The sequence below is a fragment of the Euprymna scolopes genome, unplaced genomic scaffold (genome assembly GCF_053919585.1).
Source record: "Euprymna scolopes isolate OS-2025 unplaced genomic scaffold, ASM5391958v1 sca230, whole genome shotgun sequence".
Lineage (NCBI taxonomy): Eukaryota > Metazoa > Mollusca > Cephalopoda > Sepiida > Sepiolidae > Euprymna > Euprymna scolopes.
This window is the reverse complement of record NW_027633248.1, coordinates 47,501-57,500: the sequence shown is the minus strand read 5'-3', so window position 1 is coordinate 57,500 and position 10,000 is coordinate 47,501. Positions and strand designations below refer to the sequence as shown.

The 10,000-nt window shown below is 58.6% G+C and overlaps 2 non-coding genes and 1 pseudogene across 2 annotated transcripts in view; all 3 read right to left on the bottom strand.

Moving 5' to 3' along the window:
- The window catches only part of LOC145273980 (large subunit ribosomal RNA), a 5,726-nt gene extending 4,080 nt beyond the window's left edge, over nucleotides 1-1,646 (bottom strand). The window contains exon 1 of the ribosomal RNA XR_013866568.1: nucleotides 1-1,646. This exon is cut by the window's left edge and continues 4,080 nt beyond it. This is a non-coding gene — a ribosomal RNA (large subunit ribosomal RNA).
- A 593-nt stretch (nucleotides 1,647-2,239) lies between these two features.
- Nucleotides 2,240-2,396, bottom strand: LOC145273976 (5.8S ribosomal RNA). The gene has a single exon (XR_013866567.1). It is a non-coding gene; the product is annotated as a 5.8S ribosomal RNA (ribosomal RNA).
- Nucleotides 2,397-2,795: 399 nt separating this feature from the next.
- LOC145273977 (small subunit ribosomal RNA) lies at nucleotides 2,796-5,161 on the bottom strand (annotated as a pseudogene).
- Nucleotides 5,162-10,000: the final 4,839 nt, after the last annotated feature.

Sequence of the window (10,000 nt, the reverse complement as noted above, 5' to 3'; positions counted from 1 at the left end):
AGTTGCGGGCACCGCAGCAGCGACGGCGGAAGGCCGAAAACGCCGCGCCGGCGGGATCGGGCACGGCTCGGAGGCGGGTGAGGCGAGGAGAAGACGACGGCACGAGACCGACGACACCCCCCGACGACCCCCGGACGACTTTGCCACGACACCTCTCCCGATCGACGCCCTCCTACACGCTCTCTCGCTTTCGCTTCGCCTTCGGGGTTAGTCAGAGGTGGCCCCTACGACTCGCGAACGGCCAGGACTCCTCGGTCCGTGTTTCAAGACGGGTCGGGTGGGTTGCCGATGCACGTCGCTGACCCGGGGTGGCGGGCGGCTCGAGTAAAAAAGCGTCGCCGAGCGACCTCTCCGGAAACGGAAACGGGCGCGGGCGGGGTTGCCCCCGACAAGAACCCGAAACGTCGGCGAGGTGCGTGACGGCGAGGCCGCGCCAGTCCTATCCCGCCTCTCATCGCGCACGCGCCCGAGACGGTGGGGCGCCTAAGGAGCGACACACAGAGTGCGTCGCCCGCACGCGACTTCCGGCGGGATCAAAACGGACCGGCTCGCCACGTGTAACGGATCGTGTCAGATTTCCTCCGTTCCCGGCAGAAAGGGGCAGTTACGTTCGCGGGCCCGACGGCCGGTGGCCCCCGACTTCACAAGGTGGGAAGACGGGGGTTTTCAGGGTGATGAAACGCCTGCCGCCTACGGAAAAAAACCCGCGTGTTCGACCTGCACGCCGGGAACGGGTCGCGACGACGGACCGGAGGGGAAGTGCGTCCGGTGCCGGCCGCGCGGAGGTCGCGCCGAAGCGCCCGCGCCATGATTACGCCGAGCGATGATGAAGGGGACGGGTGCAGCGGAGTCGCGCGCGGAGGGAGCAGGAGGAAAGAAGAAGCGGCGGCGACGGATGCGGCGGGTTAGGGCCCGGCGGCAGCAGCGATCGAGAGGACGAGTCCCCTCCGTCGCAGCCAACCGACGCAGCCACCTACCGACGCCGCGGTCGTCACCACGTTTCCCTTCCCGCTATCCACGCGGCCCGTCTCCTTCGTCGGCGACGCGGGCACAAAAGCTGGAACCGCGGGGAACGAGTCCCCCGCGGACACGACGAACGACGACCTGTGCCGCGACGGCCTCTCTTTCAAGAACACACATCGAGTTTGGGCTCGAGCCTAGGCAGCACCGGACTGAGTCCCCCCGCGATCGCGGTGAGCGGTCCCACCCGTTTACCCCTGGGCGGTTTCACGTTCTCTTGAACTCTCTCTCCAAAGTTCTTTTCAACTTTCCCTCACGGTACTTGTCGACTATCGGACTCGTCCCGGTATTTAGCCTTGGATGGAGCTTACCACCCGATTTGGGCTGCGTTCCCAAGCAACCCGACTCTCGGATCGAAGGCCGTCGCTCGCCGTCCGCCACCGAATGGGCCTGGCACCCGCCGCGGGCGGCCCCGATCGAGGGAACTCCGAACTATGCGAGACGAAAACGAACGGCTGCCTTCGACCCATGCGCCACACGTCCCGAAGCCTTTAACTTGCGACGGGATTCGGCGTTGGGCTTCTCCCGGTTCACTCGCCGTTACTAAGGGAATCCCGGTTGGTTTCTTTTCCTCCGCTTAGCGATATGCTTAAGTTCAGCGGGTCGTCTCGTCCGAGCCGAGGGCGGCGGTTTTTAGTAGAGTGTGGTGTTTGGAGGAGAGGAATCTCGATCGGTACCCTCCGTGTGACGACGGCTGGCCGATATAGGCGCCCGTCCGACCGAAAATGAAGAAGCCAACAATTAAAAAAAGCGTGGGTCCTCCCCATCCGACGTTGCGTTGCCTACGACGCGGCCACCTTTTTACGGTGCGACGGCCGTGCTCGTCGCGCTGCTCGAGGCGTCGCTGAGAGACACCTTCATGAGGCAGAGAGCGAGACGAGCAGGCGGCGCTTACGTCGGCAGTCGGTTAGGTCGGTACTTTTTTTTTGGTCTCCCTTCGGCTGCTTTCGGACAGACTCCTCCTGCTCCTCCTCCACAGTGTTTCTTCACGCGGTCGAAAAGGGAAAAGACTCCGCGGTCTGCCAGCGGGAGACGAAGGAGGAGGCCGGAGAGGGTTTTAAAAAAAAAAAAGACATTGAAAGGAGTCAATTCTTTTTTTATTTTTCTTCCCCCTCGTCACTCGCTCCTGCGACGTCCCGGTTACCACCGTGCCGAGGACCGGGCGGGCACGGGGACGGCAAGATGTCGTTTCGTTAACGGAGAAAGACATGTAACGTTCCGCCTCTCGACCGGACGTGGCCCCGAGACAAGGATCTCGGGGCCGCAATGTGCGTTCGAGGTGTCGATGTTCACTGAGTCCTGCAATTCGCATCAGTTATCGCGGCTGGCCGCGCTCTTCATCGACGGACGAGCCGAGTGATCCCCCGTCCAGGGTTCAGCACTTGGTTTTTTTATATTAGTTTTTGTTTATATAGATTTAGTAGTGTGCGAGGAGGTCTGTGCGAGGAGGCGTGACGGCATTGCAATGTCGCGAGTAGTTTGTTTTTTTAGCTAGCGGCGGTGGCACAGCGGCTGCAAAAAAACAAAAAAAACGATAAAGCGGCGACAAGGCAAAGAAGAAGCGGCCATCACTTGCGGTGGGCGAAAAAACAAACAGGTGGTAAGACGCGGAAGCAAGCAAGAAGAGCTGGGGCTTTAAAAAACCTCCGCGTCACCACAAATCTATCTCTCGCTCCGCCTTTTATAGGTTTGTTTGCGCGCATTCGAGGCGTTGACGCCGACAGACAGAGGAGGTAGGCCGGAAAACAACAAACCAGTCTCGAACGGGAAAACGGTAATGATCCTTCCGCAGGTTCACCTACGGAAACCTTGTTACGGACTTTTACTTCCTCTAAACGATCGGGTTCGGTCGTCTTCTCCAGGCATCGAACGCCGAGGCGTAGATGCACGAGTGTCGTGACGGACACGTCGCGCACTGCCCGGCGGCGTCGTCGGCCAGATCCGAGGACCTCACCGGACCGTTCGATCGGTAGTAGCGACGGGCGGTGTGTACAAAGGGCAGGGACGTGATCGACGCGGGCTGTTGACCCGCGCCTACCGGGAATTCCTCGTTCACGGGGTTGGTTACAGGCCCGATCCCTATCACGGGAGGTGGTTCAGAGGTTTCCCAACCCTCTCGGGCCGGGGCGAAGTCCCCGCTGATACCTCCAGTGTAGCGCGCGTGCGGCCCCGGACATCTAAGGGCATCACAGACCTGTTATCGCTCCGCCTCGTGTGGCTTTCTGCCACCCGTCCCTCTAAGAAGTGCGTGAGAAAACCGACCCGGACCCGAGCGCCACGGAGGACGCCGAGCCCGCCGTAAAAATCACTGACATCGGCGCACTAGTTAGCAGGCCGGAGTCTCGTTCGTTATCGGAATCAACCAGACGGATCGCTCCACCAACTAAGAACGGCCATGCACCACCACCCACCGAATCGAGAAAGAGCTATCGATCTGTCAATCCTACCGGTGTCCGGACCGGGTGAGTTTTCCCGTGTTGAGTCAAATTAAGCCGCAGGCTCCACTCCTGGTGGTGCCCTTCCGTCAATTCCTTTAAGTTTCAGCTTGCAACCATACTCCCCCCGGAACCGAACTCTGGTTTCCCGCAGGCTACCCGCCGGGTCATGGAAGCGAACGCCGGCGGATCGCCGGTCGGCATCGTTTACGGTCGGAACTACGACGGTATCTGATCGTCTTCGAACCTCCGACTTTCGCTCTTGATCGAGGAAAACGTGCTTGCCACACGCCATCGCTGCAGTTCGTCTTGCGACGATCCAAGAATTTCACCTCTAACGTCGCAATACGAGTGGCCCCGACCGCTCCCTTCGATCATTGCCTCGCCGTAGACGGAGACCGACAGACGTAGACGAGGCCCTCTTCCATCATTCCATGCTTATCGTATGCAAGCTTGAACAGCCCGCTCTGAGCACTCTAATTTTTTCAAAGTGAACGTACCGGCCGCCGCGGACACTCGGTTAAGAGCACCCTTGGAGGAGAAACCGCCGACCGCAACACGCGCGCAGACAAGACACGAAGCAGGGACTCGGAGCGGACCGGGGGGTTCAAAAAAAAAGAGGAACGCGCGGAAAGGGAGAGGGAGAGAAGCGCGGGGGTCAGAGTGCGGGATGCGAATGAACGCACCCAAACACACACACGTAGCACCCCCCGTTAGACTACTCCCGGAACCGAACCGACGACCACTTGTTTTTTTTTTCCCGGATCCCGATCACGACCTCCTCGTCCACCTCGCCGGCAGGACCGCGTGGCGGGTATGCTAGCGGTTGACACCGGCGGAAAGGGCCGGGAATGCGAACGGACGACCAAAGTCAACGACGGACGATGGCGCCGCCGCCCCGGGGCCGCTTGCGCGACCACGAACCCGAGTTCGGACTACGAGCTTTTTAACCGCAACAACTTTAATATACGCTACCGGAGCTGGAATTACCGCGGCTGCTGGCACCAGACTTGCCCTCCGGTTGGTCCTCGTTAACGGATTTGAAGTGTACTCATTCCGATCGCGGGGCCTCGACAGAGTCCCGCGTCGTTATTTTTCGTCACTACCTCCCCGTGCCGGGAGTGGGTAATTTGCGCGCCTGCTGCCTTCTTGGATGTGGTAGCCGTTTCGCATGCTCCCTCTCCGGAATCGAACCCCGATTCCCCGTTACCCGTAGTAACCACGGTAGGCACTTAACCGACCGTCGACAGTTGATAGGGCGGACCCTCGAGAGACCCGTCGCCGGGCGTGAAAGCTCGTGCGATCGACCAGTGAGTTATCCAGAGTCACCAAAGCGGAGCGCGCCGCCCTATGAGCCCCGCCACCGACGGACCCGCGAGCGGGAACGCCGACGACGGGAGGACGGAATGACGCGCATCGGTCTCAGTCTAATATGTAGCGCCGCGACCCGGAACGGCCGACGCGGGTGCCAGCGCGCGAGGCGTGGCGACGACGGCGCGCCGACCGATCGCGGCCTGTGTCACATGTATTAGCTCTAGAATTGCCACAGTTATCCATCGCCTCCGAGGAGGAATACGGTCCCGAGGATTAGGTCCGGTTCCTGAGCCATTCGCGGTTTCGCCCGTTCTAATGCGTGGCGTGAACTTACACTTGCATGGCTTAAGCTTTGAGACAAGCATATGACTACTGGCAGGATCAACCAGGTATCGTTGGAATTTGGGACTTTGTTTCGACAGAACGACAGACCGACCGACCGACCGACCGACATAGACAGACAACTACAACGACGGGCACGTGTTTATTTATTTTTCGAGGGGGTTCGCCGTCAGAAGAAGCGCGCTGCCCGCGCTGATGGCCTCTTTTTTGTTTCTCCCCTGACTTGGACCGAGACCGAGACTCAAAGAACGAAAGCGACCAACGTCGACAACAACAACGACAACGGCACCCTTGACAGCGATACATACGACAAAACGACAAGCAGCACGACGGCAGTGCACACGGACATCGAGGGTCAAGGTGCAGACTGAACTCGCCGAGGTCGTCGTCATCGTGGTCGCCATCGATTCCGTCTCGTCGTCGTCGTCGTCAACGTCCACGTCACAGCCGGCCGAGAAGAGAGAACAGACGACAGCGTCGACAACAACAACATCGACAACGGCACCCTTGACAGCGATACATACGACAAACGACAAACAGCACGACGGCAGTGCACACGGACATCGGAGGTCAAGGTGCAGACTGGAATCGTCGAGGTCGTCGTCATCGTGGTCGCCATCGATGCCGTCTCGTCGTCGTCGTCGTCGTCTTCGTCGTCGTCGTCGTCATCAACGTACCAACCGACCGAGACGAGAGAGCAAGCAACAACGTCGACAACAACAACGACAACGGCACCCTTGACAGCGATACATACGACAAACGACAAACAGCACGACGGCAGTGCACACGGACATCGGAGGTCAAGGTGCAGACTGAACTCGTCGAGGTCGTCGTCATCGTGGTCGCCATCGATGCCGTCTCGTCGTCGTCGTCGTCTCCGTCGTCGTCGTCGTCGTCGCCAACGTCAACGTCAACATCACAGCCGTCATCGGGGAGGAGCTGGACCAGGGCAGCGGCGGCGTAAATTTTCCCGTCACCTTCGTCGTCGCCTTCGTCGACCGACCGACCGACCGGCGTCGTGTTCGTGCTCGGAAAACCGAGGAGAGACAACGTGCACATGGCGCGTTCTCGCAAGCGGCTCCTCGGTCCGATTTTTTTGGGCGGCTTTTTCGAGCTTTTTTTTTTTTTCTCACCCTTTCGTCCGTGCGACGGCGAACGTTAGGGAAAAAAAAAAAAAAAAAAAAACGACAACAACGCGGCGGACCGGGCGAACAACATCGTCGACACACACGACATTGACGACCGGTCCCCCTTTTCACAATCGCATCGAGATAAAAACGAACGAGTCCGATTCGAGCACCGAGTCGCGAGCGGGAGGACTGTCGGTGCAAGTATCGATCACTGACGTGAGCGCTTCGCCGGACAGAGGATGGCTCATCCGGCAGCCGTGCAAATCGACGGTATGGGAAGAACGAACAAGAAGAGCAACGACTTGATCGGCGGCTTGGAACTGCGGACGGTGAAAACGGGTTAATCGACTGCGACCACGACTGCTCGATCGATCTTCTTTGGCGCTAACAAAGGTGGAGGTGGCGCAAGAAGGGGACTAGCGCTATCACCGTCCACGTATCAGAAGATGCGGCGGCAGACGTCGACGCTTATGCGTTGTCGGACGAGAAGTCGCTGCAGCACGTGTACCGCGAGCGGGACGTCCAAGTTTTGCCAGACGGAAAGAAATCGGGTGTCAGCGAACGTTCACACGGCTGTGAGATCGGACGCTGACAGGAGTAGGAGGCGGCAGGCAGGCGGCGGTTACGGCGGCGGCGCCTGCTGCTGCTCATCCTCCTGTTTGCTGCGGCGACTTCCAGGACGGGAGAGCATCGAACAACGTACGTATGGTTACAAGGGGATCAGGATCTACATAGTGCATCCCCCGCGGCTATTTTTGTTTGTTTGTTCGCTCGTTCGTTAATTCGTTCGTTCGTTCGTTCGTTCGTTACAATGTACGTTTTTCCGTTCGACGGCGGCAGAGAGCGGCGGCGTTTCTCCCTAATCCGGAGGATTTATCGGTCGCACAGCGATGGGTCGTTCGGCCGATCATCGAAAGATTCGCAGGTAGTGGTTGAATGGCAGAACGGCAGCAACAACAGCGGCGGCTGAGAGCGGCGAACGCTGAGGCGGAAGCAGAAGCTGCAGCAAACGTATCGGCTAAACATGGTGGACATAGATATGGCTGACGACGCGGGTACCACGACGACTATGGAACCAGGAAAAGGAGCCGTTAGTTGTTCCAACATATCGTTCGACACGTCGAGCAGCCCTAGGTCCACGGAGAAGCACACACACGTACCACGTATTATAACCTAACGACGATGAGCGGGCGCACGGTTGGCAGGAACGAAGGCGGCGGATCAAAACAAGTTGGAGCGCGGCGACAGCGATAACGGTGACAGCCCTAGGCGGCGGAGATGCCACTTTCTGACGCCTTTGCGACAAGCCCGTAGAGACGTTCCGGACCACCACGAGGCAAAGAGTCGCTGCTCCGACGAACCGACACACCAAAGTGTGCTTCCTACCGAACATGTTTTATAAAACTTTCAAACTGGAAAACCCAGAAATGGTGTTGGTATTCGTCCAGACCCACCTCCGACACCTGAAAATGGTGGTCAAAAAAAACGTCGATTATACGAAGCGACATTTCTGGTCGGCGATTTTCCAGTTTTACGCCTACTGCCACATGGGGATGTCGGTAGGCGTCGCAAAGTGCCTTCTCGACGCCTAGGCACACCAGGACTTTGTCATTTTTTTCCCCCTCGACATTCCTGGTCCGGTCTATTCCGATTTTACACCTACCGCCATGTGGGGGTGGCAGTAGGCGTCGAAAAGTGCCTTCTCGACCGCTAGCGACACCACTACTTTATCGAGCTCTGGAGGCCCGCACACCGACCCGGGGGCCGCGGAGTCGACCCCGGGGGCCTCCTGGCGTCGCCGCCGCTCACTTGGACGCCTTCCGCAACCTGTGGTCCCGCTCGGGGCCGCCGGGAGCCTCGCCGACCTGACCGGTGTCGGTAGGCGTCTGGAAGCGCCCGGCCGACCTGGACGAGGTCCCCCTGGCCCCCGGGGGACACCCCTTAGTTGGATGGGGGTGCTGTCCCGGGCACACATGCAACCCGCGGCCGCCTACCGACAGCCCCCTTCGCTCGATCGCTACTCCTTTCCAACATATGTCGGAGAAGCCGGGCGGTTGTGAAACCCCAGAAATGGTGTTGGTATTCGTCCAGACCCACCTCCGACACCTGAAAATGGTGGTCAAAAAAAACGTCGATTATACGAAGCGACATTTCTGGTCGGCGATTTTCCAGTTTTGCGCCTACCGCCATGTGGGGGTGGCAGTAGGCGTCGAAAAGTGCCTTCTCGACCGCTAGCGACACCACTACTTTATCGAGCTCTGGAGGCCCGCACACCGACCCGGGGGCCGCGGAGTCGACCCCGGGGGCCTCCTGGCGTCGCCGCCGCTCACTTGGACGCCTTCCGCAACCTGTGGTCCCGCTCGGGGCCGCCGGGAGCCTCGCCGACCTGACCGGTGTCGGTAGGCGTCTGGAAGCGCCCGGCCGACCTGGACGAGGTCCCCCTGGCCCCCGGGGGACACCCCTTAGTTGGATGGGGGTGCTGTCCCGGGCACACATGCAACCCGCGGCCGCCTACCGACAGCCCCCTTCGCTCGATCGCTACTCCTTTCCAACATATGTCGGAGAAGCCGGGCGGTTGTGAAACCCCAGAAATGGTGTTGGTATTCGTCCAGACCCACCTCCGACACCTGAAAATGGTGGTCAAAAAAAACGTCGATTATACGAAGCGACATTTCTGGTCGGCGATTTTCCAGTTTTGCGCCTACCGCCATGTGGGGGTGGCAGTAGGCGTCGAAAAGTGCCTTCTCGACCGCTAGCGACACCACTACTTTATCGAGCTCTGGAGGCCCGCACACCGACCCGGGGGCCGCGGAGTCGACCCCGGGGGCCTCCTGGCGTCGCCGCCGCTCACTTGGACGCCTTCCGCAACCTGTGGTCCCGCTCGGGGCCGCCGGGAGCCTCGCCGACCTGACCGGTGTCGGTAGGCGTCAGTCAAACTTGCTTAAGAGGCAAAGCCTCCTCACACCTTAAGAGAGTCACAGTTAGTCCCGCCGTTTACCCGTGGTCGTCGTCGGGGGTGCCGGTCGGTGTGTTTCGGCGTGTTTCTTTCTTACTTTAGCTCGCTCCTATAAGCTAACTCAGCAGCCCTGCTAAAATCAATTTATCATTATTTTCAATCTATCGAAAATCTTAATTTATTATTATTTTCCAACTATCGAAAATCTTAATAGAGTTGGGGTTTTTTGTTTGTTTTTTTTTTTAAATTCCATTGTAACAACAGACAGCCAGCCAGCAGCATGTGGTGTCGGTAGGCGTCTGGAAGCGCTTGAGGAGGCAGAGGAGTTGGCAAGCTCGCTAAACTGCCCGCTGGTGTGGTGGTGTCGGTAGAGGCGTCTTGAATATACCCGGTCGCTCGATCGACGACGACGACGGCTAGGTGGCCGAGGAGGAGGACTACCTACCTACCTACCTACCTACCTAGCTAGCTAGCTAGCCGAATAGCCGTGGTAGTCGTCAGTCAAACTTGCTTAAGAGGCAAAGTCCCGCCGTTTACCCGTGGTCGTCGTCGGGGGTGCCGGTCGGTGTGTTTCGGCGTGTTTCTTTCTTACTTTAGCTCGCTCCTATAAGCTAACTCAGCAGCCCTGCTAAAATCAATTTATCATTATTTTCAATCTATCGAAAATCTTAATTTATTATTATTTTCCAACTATCGAAAATCTTAATAGAGTTGGGGTTTTTTGTTTGTTTTTTTTTTTAAATTCCATTGTAACAACAGACAGCCAGCCAGCAGCATGTGGTGTCGGTAGGCGTCTGGAAGCG